The sequence below is a fragment of the Saimiri boliviensis genome, chromosome 1 (assembly GCF_048565385.1).
Source record: "Saimiri boliviensis isolate mSaiBol1 chromosome 1, mSaiBol1.pri, whole genome shotgun sequence".
In the NCBI taxonomy this organism is placed as follows: Eukaryota; Metazoa; Chordata; class Mammalia; order Primates; family Cebidae; genus Saimiri; species Saimiri boliviensis.
Genome location: NC_133449.1, coordinates 270,227,019 through 270,245,880, shown reverse-complemented (window position 1 = coordinate 270,245,880; position 18,862 = coordinate 270,227,019). Strand labels below are relative to the sequence as shown.

Genomic DNA, 18,862 nt, shown 5'->3' with positions numbered 1-18,862 from the left:
AATGAGTTCGACCAATAATTTAGATATGGATTGACACTGACTTCCTTGCTCAATCTGAGTATCAGTGAGTCCCATTTTCTGAGTAGTCTATGACACATCCTGAGGGAAGAGGGGAAGGTCCATAAAGGCCTCCTCACTGGTTAATTCACCACTCCTTTTTTTTTTTTTTTTTTTTTCCATCACCCAGGCTGGAGTGCAGTGACACCATCAAAGCTCACTCAGCCTTGAACTCTTGGGTTCAAGCAATCCACCTGTGTCAGCCTCTCCAGTAGCTGAGACCACAGGTGTGAACCATGGTACCTGGCCTGTTTAATCCACTTTGGGCTTATGTCAAAGGACTGGAATTTATGTAGGCTCACTTGTGAAGTGGGTTTATGGATTAAATTACTTTGTTTCAACTGAATTAACCTTTACCAAATGGGCAGAAAAATGAAAGAAATTTCTTATTTTTATTTTTAATATACAGAGATGGAGGGTCTCACCATGTTGTCCAGGCTGGTCTCAAATTCTTGGCCTCAAGGGATCCTCCCACCTCAGCCTCACAAAGTGCTGGGATTACAGGAGTGAGCCACTGCTCCCGGCCTGAAAATAATACAATGAATGCAGGTGTAAGCAAACAATAAGAACGGACTGAGTTAACACTTCCTTTCCCGCTACCACGTGCTAATGATGAAGTAAGGCAATGACAATCTATGTGGACTGACAAGTCAGACAAAAACAAAATTCATCAGGAGACCCTGTGAAATACAAACTTACAACCACTAGCATTAAAGAAAAATCTCATTCTAAGCTTAGATTGTGCCTTATGGTAATACTTGATATGAGGCCATCCCAATTAGCAAGATATTTAAAATCGAAATATTCACAACATGAATACAAATAGTTTAAAATGTTTTAGCAGTGTTTAAAATTTTGCAATACTAAATCTAGTTCAGAATTTTAGCAAACAATATTTAGGAGCCTGTTGTGAGGGTTTTTACAAACATTATTTATTTATTTATTTATTTTTTTTTTTGAGACGGAGTTTCGCTCTTGTTACCCAGGCTGGAGTGCAATGGTGCGATCTCGGCTCACCGCAACCTCCGCCTCCTGGGTTCAGGCAATTCTCCTGCCTTAGTCTCCTGAGTAGCTGGGATTACAGGAACGTGCCACCATGCCCAGCTAATTTTTTTGTATTTTTAGTAGAGACGGGGTTTCACCATGTTGACCAGGATGGTCTCGATCTCTCGACCTCGTGATCCACCCGCCTCGGCCTCCCAAAGTGCTGGGATTACAGGCTTGAGCCACCGCGCCTGGCCTACAAACATAATTTCTTAAGGTGAAAACCTACATACCAGTAGAAAAAGTCTTCCTGATGTGGTAAAAATAGCTAAAATAATGCATGGAAAACAACATAGGTACAAAATAGAACACACGGTTTTGTCAGCAAATTCTGCTGGAAGAGGCACAGAAATATTACTGAAGTTTCGAAGAAAGAGTGCCATGGGGGAGATTAGCTATACAATCGGACTTAAGTATTGCTGTTGCGCACATGTTCCAGTTAAGAGTATTTGCTTGATTCTGGCCAAGCACGGTGGTTCACGCCTGTAATCTGAGTGCTTTGGGAGGCCAAGGTGTGTGGATCACTTGAGCCCAAGAGTTCAAGACCAGCCGAGGCAATACGGTGAAATTCCATCTCTATTTGTCTTGAACTCCCGACCTCAGGTGATTCGCCTGCCTTGGCCTCCAAAGTGCTTGGATTACAGGTGTGAGCCACCATGCCCGGCCTTCCATCTCTATTTTTGTAAAAACTTTCTTAAGTAAAAAAAATTTTTGGCTGGGCCAGGTGGCTGATGCCTGTAATCCCAGCACTTTGGGAGGCTGAAGACGACAGATCACCTGAGGCTGGCAGTTTGAGACCAGCATGGAGAAACCCCGTCTCTACTAAAAATACAAAATTAGCCGGGTGTGGTGGTGCACGCTTGTAATCCCAGCTACTCTGGAGGCTGAGGCAGGAAAATCGTTTGAACCCAGGAGGCAGAGGTTGTGGAAAGCTGAAATCACAGCATTGCACTCCAGCCTGGGCAACAAGAGCAAAACTCCGTCTAAAAAAAAATTTATTTGAAAGAATATTTGCTTGTTTCTGTTTCAATAATAAAATATACCTATTTATTTGTGAGTTTACTAAAGGAAAGGGGTACCAGAAATGCTATGTTTTTCAAAATTCAATGATTTTGTTAGTTAAAACAATGCTTTATGGGAAAATTATGTCAGACAACAGTAGCTTTAACTAGAATAAAAAAGAACTCAGGCTATCCCAATTGCACTGATTTGAGATTTACAAATTATATGTTGATGAAAAGAGTCAAACTTTGTAAAATATTTATAGAGTTTTATTCTGAGCCAAATATGAGTGACCAAGGCCTGAGACATAATCTCAAAAGGTCCTGAGAACGTGTGCCCAAAATGGTTAGATTACAGCCTGATGTTATACCTTTTTGTGTGTGTGAGATGGAGTCTTGTTCTGTCACCCAGGCTGGAATGCAGTGATGTAATCTCGGCTCACTGCAGGCTCCGCCTCCTGAGTTCAAGCGATTCTCCTGCCTCAGCCTCCCGAGTAGCTGGGATTACAGGCACGCCACCACACCTGGCTAATTTTTATATTTCCAGTAGAGACAGATTTTCACCATGTTGGTCAGACTGGTCTGGAACTGCTGGCCTCTTGATCTGCCCACCTTGGTCTCCCAAAGTGCTAGGGCTACAGGCGTGAGCCACACTGCTCCTGGCCCTGATTTTATACCTTTTAAGGGGACGGAAGTTACAGGCAGACATCAGTCAATGTGGGGACAGCCTTCCAGGTCAAAGGTGGATTCAAAGATTTTTCTAATTGACAATTGGTTGAAAGAGTTATTATCTAAAAACCTGGTATCAGGTCTGGTGTGGTGGCTCACGCATGTAATCCCAGCATTTTGGGAGGCCAAGGCGGGTGGATCACCCAAGGTCAGGAATTCGAGACCAAGCCTGGCCAACATGGTGAAACCCCGTCTCTACTGAAAAAAATAGCCAGGCGTGGTAGTGGGTGCTTGTAATCCCAGCAACTTGGGAGGCTGAGGCACGAGAATCACTTGAACCTGGAAGGCAGAGGTTGCAGTGAGCCAAGATTGTGCCACTGCACTCCAGCCTGGGTGACAGAGCAAGACTCTAAAAAAAAAAAAAAAGGACCTGGAATCAATAGAAAGTGAGTGGTCTGGGTTAAGATAAGGGGTTGTGGATGCCAAAGTTCTTCCTATGTAGATGAAGCCTCCAGGTGGCAGGCTTCAGAGAGAATAGACAGCAAGGCAAAGGCCGGGAGCAGTGGCTCAGGCCTGTAATCCCTGCAGTTTGGGAGGCTGAAGCGGGTGGGTGGATCGCCTGGGGTCAGGGGTTTGAAACCAGCCTGGCCTATGTGATAAAACCCTGTCTCTACTAAAAGTACAAAAAATTAGCTGGGTGTGGTGGCATGCACCTGTAATCCGTAGCTACTCAGGAGGCTGAGGCAGGACAATCACTTAATCCAGGAGGTGGAGGTTGAGGTGAGCCAAGATCCCGCCACTGCACTCCAGCCTAGGAAGCAAAAAAAAAAAAAATAGGTGGCAAACATCTCTTATCAGACTGTAAAAGGTGCTAGACTCTTAGTTAAATCTCTTCTGGATCAGCAGGAGAGAAAGGAAAGGGATTCTTTATAGAATGTAGACTTTCCCCACAAGAGACAGCTTTGCAGGGCTGTTTCAAAATATGTCAAAGAAATATATTTTGGAATAAAATGCTTCAATTTCTTTCAGTGCCTGCTGTCTGTCATATGATGCTATGCGAGAGTCAGGTCAGCATCTGGTATCTTATTGCTACAAAGAGTCTGTTTTGTCTGTCTTGAAATCTCTATTTTAACGTTAACGTTGGTCTGTTGTGCCTGAATTCCAAGGGGAAGGAATGTAATGAGGTATGTCTTACCGCTTTTCCCATCATGGCTTCAACCGGTTTCTCAGGTTTACTTTGGAATCCCCTTGGCCAAGAAGCAGGGTCCACTCAGCCAGTTGGAGGGCTTAGAATTTTATTTTTGGTTTACATATGAATATATTAAATTATCACATGAACCCTGACATTTTTTAAAAAAGTTAAATATGTAAATAATTTTTTAAAAAATTTTAGATAAGATTACAAAAATAGTCCAAGGGCATGAAATTGATTCAGCCATTTCATCCTCCTGGCTTATTTCAGGGAGTGATGATGAAAATATCTCACTATATGGCCAGGCGCAGTGGCTCACATCTGTAATCCCAGCACTTTAGGAGGCCGAGGCCGGCGGATCACCTGAGGTCAGGAGTTCAAGACCAGCCTGGCCAACATGGTGAAACCCCGTATCTATTAAAAAAAAAAAAGAAAAAGTAAAAAAATATATATCTTACTATATAGAGGTTTGATGTTTATTTCTAGACAAAGCATTTATTAGAGTAATAGAACTTAAAGATGACTGGGATTTTTATTCTGCAAAAAAGTCAAGTGATTCAAATTTGAGGACCTTGAATCACTTATCTCTGAAACCAAGTACAGTAGTTCCCAGTGGCCTCCTTCCTGGAGGCGTTTTTGCAAGGACAGACAAACAACATGTCTATCCAAGGTAAAGATGATGTCATAACAATAAATAAGAAAATGTTTACTTTTTGAAAGAAAGCCATGCTATGTAAAGGGCATTTTCAAAATGGGTATTAGGAAATGTTTCCATAGTTATATGCCTTTTTTTTTTTTTTTTTACAAAAATGATTACATTTGCCAACAAAAAGTTTCACATGCATCTTTAAAATCTGGAGAACAAGATTTTATATTTTTAAATCTTCCAAAGAATTTTAGAGGAGCTATATGTTAAAAACTATTAAAAGTATGGTAGCTTTTGAGTTTGCAAGAAAAACTTGACAAAGTCAATGTACAGTTTCAACCAAATGTTAGCACAGGTGGTGGATAGGGTTGGAAAATGACTATTAAGATTGATTAAATGCTGCCACTAACATATTTCTTCCATTTGAATCTATGTATCCTTGTGAGGTATCTCAGCTATGGCAGCTGTTAAAAGCAGCATCCTGCCAGGCGTGGTGACTCATACCTATAATCCCAGCACTTTGGGAGGCTGAGGTCCGCAGATCACTTGATGTCAGGAGTTCGAGACCAGCCTGGCCAAGATGGTAAAACCCTGTCTCTACTAAAAATACAAAAATTAGCTGGCTGTGGTGGTACATGCCTGCAATCCCAGACACTTGGGAGGCTCAGGCGGGAAGGTCACTTGAACCCAGAAGCAGAGACTCCAGTGAGCCAAGCATTCCAGCCTAGGAGACAGAGCAACACTCCGTCTCAAAAAGAAAAAAAAAAAATGTAGCACCCATTTATTATTAACTTACTTCAAGCTATACTTCTGGATTATCACATCTCAAAGTGTTAAAACAAATTTTTGAAAAGTTTGAAGTATATTTAACTACATAACTTTTAAAATATTAAGCACTTCAAGTTAAAAATATATATATGTGTGTGTATATATATTTATACATATATATATATATTTTTTGATACAGTCTCTCTGTGTCACGTGGTGTGTGTCACCAGTCCTGGCTAATTTTTTGTGGTTTTTTGAGGCGGATTTCACCATGTTGTCCAGGCTGAACTCCTGGGCTCAAGCAATCCACGTGCCTCAGCCTCCCAAAGTGCTGGGATTACAGGCGTGAGCCACCACACCCAGCCTCTCAATTTTCTTTTTTTACTGAGAGCCATGAAAAATCAAAACTTTGAAAGTAGTTGTCACACAAGTAGAGAGTTTAACCCTGTCCTCCTAAGGCAGATGTCTCTTTTGAGGTTTACAGGATTTAGATGTCTCTCCTCCACCCTGTGCTTACTACCAATCATCTCCAGAGAACTGGTTTTCCTTGGGATCTGTAAACCAGACCTTATTCTAACTCCTCCACCCCAGTTTCTCCTCTCTTGTTCTCTAGGTCTGACCTTGAGTTCCCAAAAAGAGGAGTCAGTGTGTCCTGGCCAGCTACCCTACCAGGCACAGACACACTGGCTCCTCTTGCTAAGTGCTTGCTCTCTGGACCATTTGCAAGCTCTCTGTGGCTCATTCTTCTCCTGTTTATTCATTTTAGAACAACATATTTATAATTCTATCACTTAATTCCTCAGGTACCCCTTCTCTCCTCCCACACTAATTTTTATTTATTTCAATGGCAACGTTGAAACAGCATTTTTTTTTTTTTTTTTTTTTTGACACAGAGTCTCACACTGTTGCCCAGGCTGTAGTACAGTGGCACAATCTTGGCTCACTAAAATCTCTGCCTCCTGGGTTCAAGCAATTCTCCTTCCTCAGCCTCCCGAGTAGCTGGGACTACAGGCATGCACCACCACACCCAGCTAATTTTTTGTATTTTTAGTAGAGATGGGGGTTTCACCACGTTGGTCAAGATGGTCTCGATCTCCCGACCTCGTGATCTGCCTGCCTCAGCCTCCCAAAGTGCTGGCATTACAGGCGTGAGCCACTGCACCTGGCCTAGAATAGCATTTTAAAGAAAAGAACACCCTAATTCTCCATTAATTTAATTTTTCTATGTTAAGATCTAATTTGTGACCATGTGCCTACAGCTCTATCATGCCAACTCAACAGATTTAATTTTTCTATTTCCTTGTAATCCATGTTTATCTACAATATATATTTTTCAGACTACCTTTGTTGATTCTTTTCATTGGAAAAGAATGCTTTTACCATGTGCATGCAATAGAATAGAAGGACAATGAATGAAAAGTTTCCTCAGTTCAGACCTCCATTTTCTCATCACTACCTCCAGCTACACCCCAAGCCTCACTCTGTTCCCAGTATCTTTCCAGGGATTCTCTAACCATCTACAAATACTCCGTGTTATCTTCTTTTTTACACAATAGGTGCACACTATCCACAGTATTCTGAATCTTAACCTTTGTTTTTAAATCTTAAAAACCCATCTTAGCACTTATTTCAAATCAGAACATGTCACTTTGTCTCTTGTTCTTTTTAACAGCTGTGTAGTATTCCACTGGAGTTTCCTCATGTGATTTATTTGATCAGTTACCAACTGGTGGTTTTTTTGTTTGTTTGTTTGTTTTTCTGTGTTAACATTCTGAACTCAGTGTGGTGGCTCACGTCTGTAATCCCAGTACTTTGTGCAGCTGGTGGAGGGGATGGATCACCTGAAGTCAGGAGTTCGAGAACAGCCTGACCAATATGGTAAAACCCTATCTCTACCAAAAATACAAAAAGTAGCTGGGAGTGGTGGCACGTGCCTGTGATCCCAGCTACTCCGGAGGTTGAGACAAGAGAATTGCTCAAACCTGGGAGGCTGAGGTTGCAGTGAGTCAAGATCGTGCCACTGCACTCCAGAAAAAAAAAAAAAAAAAAAAAAAATCTGCAATAAATTTTATGTTCGTATGTCTGTGTGTATATGTGTAAGTGTATGTAATGGATAAATTCCTTGAAATGGGATCCTCAAATAAATCACATTCTAAATTTGTTATTCCTATTGCAAATTGCTTTCCCCAAGAGATTATACTAATTTGTATCCCCACTGACGGTATACAAAAGTGCTGTTTTTCTCACAGCGTCACAAACACCATGGGAATTACTTTTAATCATACTACATGCAGAATTCTCTATTATCCTTTTCTTACTCACACAATGGGTGGGTTCAGTCACTTGATGGGTGACAGCCCAATGATGACAGTGAAGGAGGATTTGGCAGGGGATTTTATTCCTGGCAATAAGGAGAACACCAGGTATAGCTCCCAAAGCACTGCCTCCCCAAGCTGGGGGCGGGGTCTGGCGTTATAAGCATAAGGTAATGAGGTGTAACCTGATTGGATCTTGCAGTGAGGAGATGCTGGGATACGTGATGTGGCTGGATCTGGCCATGGGCTGATGCCAGAGCTCAATCTGATTGGATTCTGAATCCTGCCATACAGTGTCCACTTCTTAATTCCATCCCAGTCCTCAGCCCAAACACTTAGATTCTTCCTGTGGTTGCAGGCTTGGTTTATCTAGGCATGCTGAGGTCACATGACTCGAGGGTCCATGGTGAATGAAAAACAGATCTCGATGTAAAAAGATCACATGCGGTGGTTCACACCCGTAATCCCAGAACTTTGGGAAGCCGAGGCAGGTGGATCACAATGTCAGGAGACTGAGACTATTCTGGCCAACATGGTGAAACCTCGTTTCAACTAAAAATACAAAAATTAGCTGGGTGTGGTGGCATGCTCCTGTAATCCCAGCTCCTCAGGAAGCTGAGGCAGGAGAATTCCTTGAACCTGGGAGGTGGAGGTTGCAGTGGGCCGAGATCATGCCCCTGCACTCCAGCCTGGGCAACAGAGCGAGAATCCCTTTCAAAAAAAAAACAACAGAAACAAAACAACAACAGCAAAAGCGGAACCAGATTGGTCTGGTGTGGCTACACTTTTTCCCTTAACACATTTGAACGTGCTCCTCCTTGTTAAGTAGTCCTGATAGGTATACTCATCAGTGGTCCTTGAGGTAAGCATGTTCCTTCTGTCCTTGCCAGTTGTCAGTATTATATTTAACACTGCATTTATTTATCTTTTTTTTACTTTTTAAAAATTTTTATTTTTTCATCCTCATCTTCTCTGTGTCGTTTCAGTTTTAGTATGTGTGCTGCTTAAAATGCTTGTAACCATGACTTTTTTTCCTTTTGAACCATCCTTTTAGGACAGATTTCATGGCATGAAGGTATTATGTCAAAGGACATTTTTGCCGAATTGTGTTATACACGTTTTACCAGATTATACCCCTTACAATAATGTATGAATATCAGTGTGCCAGAAGCATTTTCATGTTGGATATTAAAATTTAAATTTATGTTTTCTTAATGGAAATATGGCTTAGTTTTGTAGTTTTAATTTGCACTTATTTGATCAGGAAGTTTGGCCATTTTGTCCTAGTTTTTTTTTTTTTTTTTCTATTTTATTTTACGTGTCATCTAAACAATCTATGCATGCCTTTTGTCCATTATCTTTTGGGGCCCTCATCTGCAGCACTGGGTACGCATTTAGATGTTATAGATCTTAATCTTTTTACCCCGTGTGGTTAAAATTCTCCTTAATCTTTTAAATGTTGTTATTACTGTATGGAAGTTTTAACTGTTTCTGTAAGTAAATCTGAGCTTTTTCTTTTATAATTATCTTTTCACTGCTTCAAATCTTAGGATGATGTCATTTTCCCAAAGACCTGTAACTCTCTTCTACCAATTTTAGTGATTATATTTTTAAATTTATCTTTATAATTTAAATTCTAATGGCCAGGCGCGGTGGCTTACACCTGTAATCCAGCACTTTGGGAGGCTGAGGCGGGTGGATCACTAGAGGTCAGGAGTTCGAAACCAGACTGTCCAACATGGCGAAATCTCGTCCTACTAAAAATACAAGATTAGCCTGGCATGGTGGTGCATGCCTGTGATCCCAGCTACCTGGGAGGCTGAGGCAGGAGAATCGCTTGAACCTGGGAGGCAGAGGTTGTAGTGAGCCGAGATTGCACCATTGCACTCCAGCCTGGGCAACAAGAGCAAAACTCCATCTTAAAAAAAAGAAAAAGAAAGAAAGAAAGGGAGATTATCCAGGTGGTCCTGACCTAATCACATGAGCCCACTAAAAGCAGAGGGTTTGGCCGGGCGAGGTGGCTCTCATTTATAATCCCAGTTATAAGTGGGAGGCCAAAGTGGGCAGATTAATTGAAGTCAGGAGTTCGAGACCAGCCTGGCCAACATGGTGAAACTTGTCTCTGCTAAAAATACAAAAAAATTAGCTGGGCATGGTGGCATGTGCCTGTAGTCTCAGCTACTTGGGAAGCTGAGGCACAAGAATTGCTTGAACCCAGGAAGCGCAGGTTGCAGTGAGCCAAGATCACACCACTGCACTCCAGCCTGGGCAACAGAGTGAGACTGTCTCAAAAAACAAACAAGCAAAATAAACAAAGCAGGGAGTTTGGCAGCTAACAGAAGTGACAGTCAGAGAAATGCTCCAGCAGGTCTAGAGGAAAGCAAATAATCCCCATTGTGAACTGCAGATGGAGAGGTGCAACCTCTAGGAGCTGAAAGCAGTCCCTGATTGCAACTCACAGGCAAAAGGTACCTCGGGCCTCCAACCACAAAGAACTGAACTCTGCCAGCAGCTGGTGAGCTTGGAAGATACAGGAGCAGGAAAACCACCTCTCTCCTCTTATCGTCCTGAGAATTGAGAAAAGATAGATTTTTTTTCTTTTTCTTTTTTGAGATGGAGTCTCACTCTGCTGCCTAGGCTGAAGTGCAGTGGTACAATCTTGGCTCACTGCAACCTCTGCCTCTCGGGTTCAAGTGATTCTCCTGCCCCAGCTACCTGAGTAGCTGGGATTATAGGCATGTATTTTATACTTTTAGTAGAGACAGGGATGTCTCCATGTTGGTCAGGCTAGTCTCGAACTCCTGACCTCAAGTAATCTGTGTGCAACCTCTGCCTCCCGGGTTCAAGCAGTTCTTTGCCTCAGCCCTCCCCAGTAGCTGGGATTGCAGGCACCTGCCACCACACCCGGCTAACTTTTTGTATTTTTAGTAGAGACCGGGTTTCACCGTCTTGGCCAGGCTGGTCTCGAACTCCTGACCTCATGATACACCTGCCTTGGCTTCCCAAAGTGCTGGGATTACAGGCGTGAGCCATTGCACCCAGCCAAAAGCATACCAATTTATTTACAGATGTTTTACAGGAGCCCTCCTAAAAAAATGAAGACCCAAAGAAGCAGTTATTATCAGTTTCTTCCATTCTGGATTGGACACAATAGTAAACTATGAAAATGTGTAAGGCAAAGGGGCTTGCGCTAGAATAGTTATTAGGGTAGGAAAGTAACTAGGAAAAGAAAGACTTGTTTGTACAGAATTTCCTTGACCTCAAGTGTCTCGCCCTTGATGACAAGAATGTTGCATCTTGCTAGCATAGGGAGGGTGTCTTTCACATGGGAATTTAATCTTCTGCTTTTAAGAAACAGGATGAAGGTCAAAGTGATCTTTTTGCACCTGCTGTTTCTCAAATCCCTTCAACTTAAATAATCAGTATGCCAGGATAGCATATTTTAACCCCTTCAAAAAGGTCCCTGAGCCCCAGATGAGATTGTTGGCAATTCCAGTCAACACAAGCCCAGCCATGCCACAGCTGTATTCTTTTTTTTTTTTTTTTTTGAGAGCAGTCTCGGCTCACTGCAACCTCTGCCTCCTGGGTTCAAGCAATTCTGTCTCAGCATCCCAAGTAGCGGGATTACAGGCATATGCCACCATGCATGGCTAATTTTGTATTTTTAGTAGAGACAGGTTTCTCCATGTTGGTCAGGCTGATCTCGAACTCCTGACCTCTGGTGATCCACCTGCCTTGGCCTCCCAAAGTGCTAAGATTACAGGCGTGAGCAGCTGTATTCTTACCTACAGAACGGTGAGCTAATAAATGGGTATTGCTCCAAAGCTTCTACATTTGTGGCAATTTGTTACATAGCAATGTAAAACAAATTTCATGGCAACCTGCAATTTAGTACTTGATCCCTCTCCTGTCATTTACTCATTGTTTTGCATGTATAAGCCTTGCCTGCCTTAACCAGATTATAACCTCCCTGAGAACGAAACCAAATTTGATGTTTTTTTCTGCATAGCCAAATTATCTACCATGTCATAGGGGCTACTCTGGAAGGAAGGTGGGGTGAGTGTTTAACCTCCAGGCTTTAGAATCAGCCAGCCAGGCACAATGGCTCATACCTGTAATCCCAGCACTTTGGGAGGCCAAGGCAGGTGAATCACCTGAGGTTAGGAGTTCAAGACCAGCCTGGCCAACCTGGTGAAACCCTGTCTCTACTAAAAATACAAAAATTAGCCAGGCGTGGTGGCAGGTGCCTGCAATCCCAGCTACTCAGGAGGTTGAGGCAGGAGAATCACTTGAACCTGGGAGGAAGAGGTTGCAAGTGAGCCGAGATCTCACCATTGCATTCCAGCCTGGGTGACAAAGCAAGGCTTCGTCACACACACACAAAAGAAAAATAGAATCAGCGTGCCTTGATCCTTTTGTAGTTCGTGAGTATGATGACTGGGTGTTCACGCACGTGTGTGAGTTGTGCCACCCTCAAACTTTGTTACGATGTCAGCTCATTACCTGTCTAACTTGAAAAAAAAAAAATCAGACTGCCTTGGCTTAAGTCTTGGCTTAAAATTTCTAAGCCTTGGTTCCTTCATCTTTAAAATAGGAATAAAATGCATTAGGAAAACTAGGGAAAGATACACAAACATCGTTACCAGCAGCTACTTCATATAGGGGATGATTGCAGGATCAAATTTCATAGAAGGTTTGTAAGGATTAAATGAAATGGTGCTTAGAAAGTTCTTAGAACAGGCTGGCCACAGTGGCTCACTGCTATAATCCCAGCACTTTGGGAGGCCGAGGCAGGTGGATAATGAGGTCAGGAGATAGAGCCCATCCTGGCCAACATGGTGAAACCCCGTCTCTACTAAGAAAAAATTACAAAAAATTTAGCCAGGTGGGGTGGTGGGCGCCTGTAATCCCAGCTACTGGGGAGGCTGAGGCAGGAGAATTGCTTGAACCCGGGAGGCAGAGGTTGCAATGAGCCGAGATCGTGCCACTGCACTTCAGCCTGGGCAACAGAGTGAGACTGTCTCAAAAAAAAAAAAAAAAACTTACAGCAGTGCATGGCACATGGTAAAGCTCTATAAATACTAGCTCTGTGTTTGTAGAAACACAGCCTTTTTGACATGTCTGCCCTTCCATATGTGCTAAATTTCTTTTGTGTCACGTGACACTGGCCCTATCTCCCTACACACACACTGGCATCCCCACTTCCACCTCCCGGCCACCCACCAGGGATAGGTGCACTAAATCTGGCCATTAGACTTGACTGACAACCAGTTTAATCTCCTGAAAATCTGGAATCAAGCCAGGGAGAGACCAAGCTGCTTTGCTGTGTGAGATGAGCTGGAAGGCCAGGCGGAACCACATCTGGATTCATGTCCAGAAAGAGCCAGAGCCACACACCCATGCTACAGTTACAGATGGCAGATGCCAAGAGGAAGCCAGTTTCTTTAGAGAAACACAGAGTGAACATGCAGAAAAGGACGGGGCTGACAGTGTCCCCAGAAAAAGGGATGGGACCGTACCTTCCAGGGGCTGGCAGTTCCGAGCAGCAGTTCCCACCGTGCCTAGGTGGACTTGTGTTGCCAAATCTCCATGTCCTCAGAAGTATCCCTTGCAAACAAACAAGCCCTGGCCAAAAAAAAAAAAAAAAAAAAGGCTGCTCTGGGTGACAAATCAGACAATCGATCAGGTTCTAATACATCCTGGGACACCAGGCTGTGGTGCTGACTCCACATCAATGTAAAAGACAATTATTAATGGGCTGGGCTCAGTGGCTTACTCCTGTAATCCCAGCACTTTGGGAGGCCAAGGTAGGTGGATCACAAGGTCAAGAGATCAAGACCATCCTGATCAACATGGTGAAACCTCGTCTCTACTAAAAATACAAAAATTAGCTGGGCATGGTGGCGCGGGCCTGTAGTCCCAGCTCCTCGGGAGGCTGAGGCAGGAGAATTCCTTGAACCCAGGAGGCGGAGGTTGCAGTGAGCCGAGATCGCGCCTTTGCACTACAGCCTGGGTAACACGAGTGAAACTCCATCTCAAAAAAAGAAAGACAATTAAATGGGCTGAGAGCCGTGGCTTACTGCTATAATCCCAGCACTTTGGGAGGCTGAGGTGGGCGGATCATGAGGTCAAGAGATCGAGACCTTCCAGGCCAACATGGTGAAACCCCATCTTTAAAAAAAAGGAAAAAAGGAAAAAAAAGACAATTAAATGATAATTTTTTTGTGTTATTTTTCCAGACCATCTTTAAACTGTCAGCACCGTTGAATTCCCAGTGGCCTCTGGAGGGCACTGTTCAGTTAAGATTATTCCAGGGTAGTGCACACTACACCAGCAGAGGATTTAAGGAAAAGATATTTGAAACGATAGTTACCTTTCCTGAGTACCAACAACATGCCAACCACAGTGCTGCTTGCTTTAGGTATATTATATCTTAAACGATCACAGTGACTGTTTCTATCCAGCAACTGCAGGTTGTTTTCCAGCGCGGTTAACTTATTTCTGCAGGCATGCTATTAACAGGCGTCAAGTAAAAGGAAAGCTTTTTTTCTTTTAATGAACAGGAAGACTGAGTTTACAGCTTCTGATGAAAAATAGTTCAAGTTCAGCTGGCCCCCCATGTACTCCTTTTTAATTAGGAAACAACAAATTAAAGGTAGCGAGATTGCAACACAGAAGGAAAAAGGTATTTGGTCTATGGGGGTGTAAATACCTGGATCCCTCTTCTCTCTCAAGGTGAGGCAACGTGTTTCCTGTCTCCTGCCTTTTATCCCCTGCAAGATGATCGTGCTGGTTTCATGCCAGGCTGTGGGCTGCTAGGGGTGGGGGCTGCTCTGCAGGGGTAGAGTTCTTGTTCTTCTCTACCTTGCTCAGTGCCCACCCGCTGGGGAGGGTAGCAGTGAGGCTCCACACCTTTCCAGGTAACAATTCCCTGCAGTCTGAAAACAGCCACTCACCTGTTTCCCTTTTATTTTTATTTTTATTTATTTATTTATTTATTTATTTTTTGAGACGAAGTTTCGCTCTTGTTACCCAGGCTGGAGTGCAATGGCGCGATCTCGGCTCACCGCAACCTCCGCCTCCTGGGTTCAGGCAATTCTCCTGCCTCAGCCTCCCGAGTAGCTGGGATTACAGGCATGCGCCACCATGCCCAGCTAATTTTTTGTATTTTTAGTAGAGACGGGGTTTCACCATGTTGACCAGAATGGTCTCGATCTCTTGACCTCCTGATCCACCCGCCTTGGCCTCCCAAAGTGCTGGGATTACAGGCTTGAGCCACCGCGCCCGGCCTTTCCCTTTTATTTTTATTTTTTACAAGATATTTGAGGCTGGGTTTGGTGGCTCACGCCTGTAATACCAGCACCTTGGGAGGCTGAGGTGGGGGCATCACTTAAGATCAGGAGTTTGAGTCCAGCCTGGCCAACATGGTGAAACCCCATATCTAGCTGGGTATGGTGACATACACCTGTAATCTCAGCTACTCGGGAGGCTGAGGCAGGAGAATTGCTTGAACCCCAGAGGCAGAGGTTGCAGTAAGCCAAGATTACGCCACTGCACTCCAGCCGGGGCAACAATATTTCTGTCTCAACAAAAATAAATAAGTAAAAATAAAAATAATTAAAAAATAGCCTTAGTGAGATGTTCACATGCTATAAAATATATCCTTTAAAATGTACAATTGAGTGGCTTTATATATTCACACATTGGGTATCTCCAATATCTAATTTTAGGATATTTTTATCCTTCCAAAAAGAAGCCACATACCCATTACAGGCATTCACCATACTTGGCTTCTCCAAGCCCCAGGAGAACAGAGGCTGCTTTCTGTTCCTGTAGATTTACCTATTCCAGATATTTCAGTCCGTGGTCTTCTGTAACTGGCTTCATTCACTTAGTGTAATGCCTTCGGTGCTCATCGATGTTTCAGAACTTGACTTCATTATGTTGGCAAATAGTATTCCATATGTTTAACCATATTTGTTTAACCATTCATCCATTTGTGGAGACATTTGGGCCTTTTCCACTCTTTGACTCTTATGAATCATGCTGTGAACATTAGTTTACAAACTTTTGTATGAGTAGGTTTTCAGTTCTCTTGGATATATACGTAAGAATGGAATTCATGATGATATAGTGACTCTATGTATAACTTTTTAAGGAATTGCCAAATTGTTTTTCAGGACCATTTTACATCCCCACCTGCAGGGTATAAGGGTTCTAATTTTTCCGTATTCCTGCCAACATGTGTGATCTGTCTTTATTAGATCAGCCATCCTAGTGGGTGTGAAGTTATCGCACTGTGACTTTGACTTGTATTCCTTATGGGTAATCATGTTGAACACCTTTTCATGTGTTTTTGACCCTCTGCACATCTTTGGAGATAGGTCTATTTATTTTAGGTTTTGAGATAGGGTCTTGCTCTGTCACCCAGCCTGGAATGCAGTAGAATGAGCACAGTGCAGAGGCTCACGGTAGCCTCAGCCTCCTGGGCTCCAGCAATCCTCCCACCTTATTCTCCGGAATAGCCAGGACTACAGGCACATGCCACTACACCTGGCTAATTTTTAAATTTTTTTTTTTTTTTTTGGTAGAGATGGGGTCTTTCTATGTTTCCCAGGCTAGTCTCAAACCCCTGGCCTCAAGCGATCTTCATGCCTCAGCCTTCCAAAGCACTAGGATTACAAGCATGAACCACCATGCCCAGCTAGAAATGTCTACTTAAATCCTTTACCCACTTTCGAATTGAGTTGTAAGAATTCTTTATATAGACTAAATAGCCTAGATATAAGTTCCTTATCAGATACGTGATTTACAGGTATTTTCTCAGGCAGCTGCACATATTAAACAATTGCCATGGGATTTTTCAACAAACAACCTAGGGATAAAGCTGTTCTTGCAGCATCAGCTCTGAATCAAGTCAAGTAAAGAGAAACCTTGAAAATGGAGCCTTTTAGCGAGCCGCCCAACAGGTCAAATAGTAGCAGTGCTGTGAAGGTAGAGTTTTTGGGGACCTCTAAACTTGTTCTGCCTCAGTGGCTGCTAGTGATGTTTCAAGCTTTTGGCTAACTTCCAGAGTTCTGAAAAAGTTGATTTTGATCATTTTTTTCAGTGTTTTTGTTACTCTTATAGAGCTATAGATTGTTGTTGGAGGTCTTTATTTTTATCATTCCAGAAGTACTTTTTCCAGTAAACTTATCTTTGAAATATACATAAAGGCACATATCAAAAGTAATCAGCTTAGTGAATTTTTTTTGTGTGTGTGACAGTCTCCCTCTGTCACCAAGGCTGGAGTGCAGTGGCATGATATTGGCTCACTGTAACCTCTGCCTCCCATGTTCAAGTGATTCTTCTATCTCAACCTCCAGAGTAGATGGGATTGCAGGCATGTGCTGCCACATCCGGCTAATTTTTTAGTAATTTAGTATGTTTAGTAAAGATGGGGTTGAAAAGGCTGGTCTTGAACTCCTGACATCAGGTGATTGCCTGCCTCAGCCCCCCAAAGTGCTGGGATTACAGGTATGAACCACCACACCCAGCCCAGCTTAGTGAACTTTTATATTAACCATCACCCAAACTGAGAAACAGAGCTTAACTAGTACGTCAGAGCCCTCTTCATACCTCTTACCAGTTACTAACTCTACCTTGCCAAAGTAAAGTGGTATCAATAGCTGTAAGAACTTTCCTGTCTATGGCTGGGTGTGGTGGCTGATGCCTGTAATCCCAGCACTTTGGGAGGTCAAGGTGGGTGGATCACTTGAGGTCAGGAGTTTGAGACCATCCTGGCCAACATAGTGAAACCCCATCTCTACTAAAAATACAAAAAATTAGCCAGGTGTGGTGGTAGGTGCCTGTAATCCCAGCTGCTTGGGAGGCTGAGGCAAGAAGGTCTCTTAAACCTGGGAGTCTGGAGGTTGCAGTGAGCCAAGATTGGCCACTGCACTCCAGCCCGGGTGACAAAGCGAGACTCCATCTCAAAACAGCAACAACAAAAAACTTTCCTGTCTAGTACCAACATGATCTTTTTCCAACTCTGTTTGATTCTACTTGTTCAAATTTTCCCTCCAAACCACTCCCTTAATCCATTTAACCTGATGGCATTTTTAACTTGTGAATTTTTTTTTAAATATTCAACTTTTTAAAAATTATTAACTAGCCTATTTGGGATATCCATTTGTTTGTGTCAAGTGCCTCCTACCTCCTCAGATTTCTCTGTCGTCATGACCATTTCCCTATCAGTAAGCCAGGCCCTGGAGTACTGCCTGTTAATTCTCCTCTATCCCTTTTCCCAGTCGTGCAGACACCCTTGATCCTTCACCTAAAAAGGGAAGCCGAAATGTCTTCAGGATAAAGTTACGTGTTTTTTCATGAGACTTTTGCACAGTGTCCAAACACTCTGATCTGTACAGATAGAAAGGACACTTCTTGAGAGTCATTTGGGAGAAGCCTTATCCTGCAATTTTGATTTCTTTGCTTTTCCTGACCAAGGCTTCTCAGGCTAATTCAGAGCCATTGTGGCACAGCTCAGACAGCAGGCATTGACATTCTGAAGTTCCTTCTCTGGAGGAATTCTCCCAGTGGGAAAGCAAGGGGGGCTGGAAGACTTCCATGGGGCAACTTATGAAATGTGGAGACCCGACTCCCTGTTAATCTTTGTCCTTATCAGAGATCATTACTCTGTAGAAAAGGAGATATTCTAATGGAGGATTAAGTTAGATGTAGGAAGTCATAGTGATATGGACATTTGAAAGTACTCGCTTGGGAAGTGAAAAGGGGTCAAAGTGGTTGAACTTAATGGTACAAAGGATAACTATGGCATGGGAAAAACTATAAATGGAGTAAAAAGTTTGGACAAAGATAAGGGCTGGAAGTAACTAATGAAATGATTAAAAATCGATTCTGATTTTTTTTTTTTTTTTTTTTTTTTTTTTTTTTTTTTTTTGAGACAGAGTCTTGTTCTGTTGCCCAGGCTGGAGTGCAGTAGCGTGATCTTGGCTCACTGCAACCTCCGCCTCTGGGGTTCAAGCAATTCTTCTGCCTCAACCTCACAAGTAGCTGGGACTACAGGTGTGCGTCTCCACACCCAGCTAGTTTTTGTATTTTTTAAGTAGAGACAGGGTTTCACCGTGTTGGCCAGAATGGTCTCGATCTCTTGACCTTGTGATCCTCCCAC

At 43.0% G+C, this 18,862-nt stretch overlaps 1 protein-coding gene and 1 non-coding gene across 7 annotated transcripts in view; both read left to right on the top strand.

The window, feature by feature from the left end:
• PDZD2 (PDZ domain containing 2) overlaps positions 1-18,862 on the top strand; it is a 472,221-nt gene that overhangs the window by 179,044 nt on the left and 274,315 nt on the right. The gene's annotated exons all lie outside the window — the stretch shown is intronic.
• LOC120365876 (small nucleolar RNA U13) lies at positions 12,102-12,205 on the top strand. Its single transcript, XR_005580715.1, has one exon. It is a non-coding gene; the product is annotated as a small nucleolar RNA U13 (small nucleolar RNA).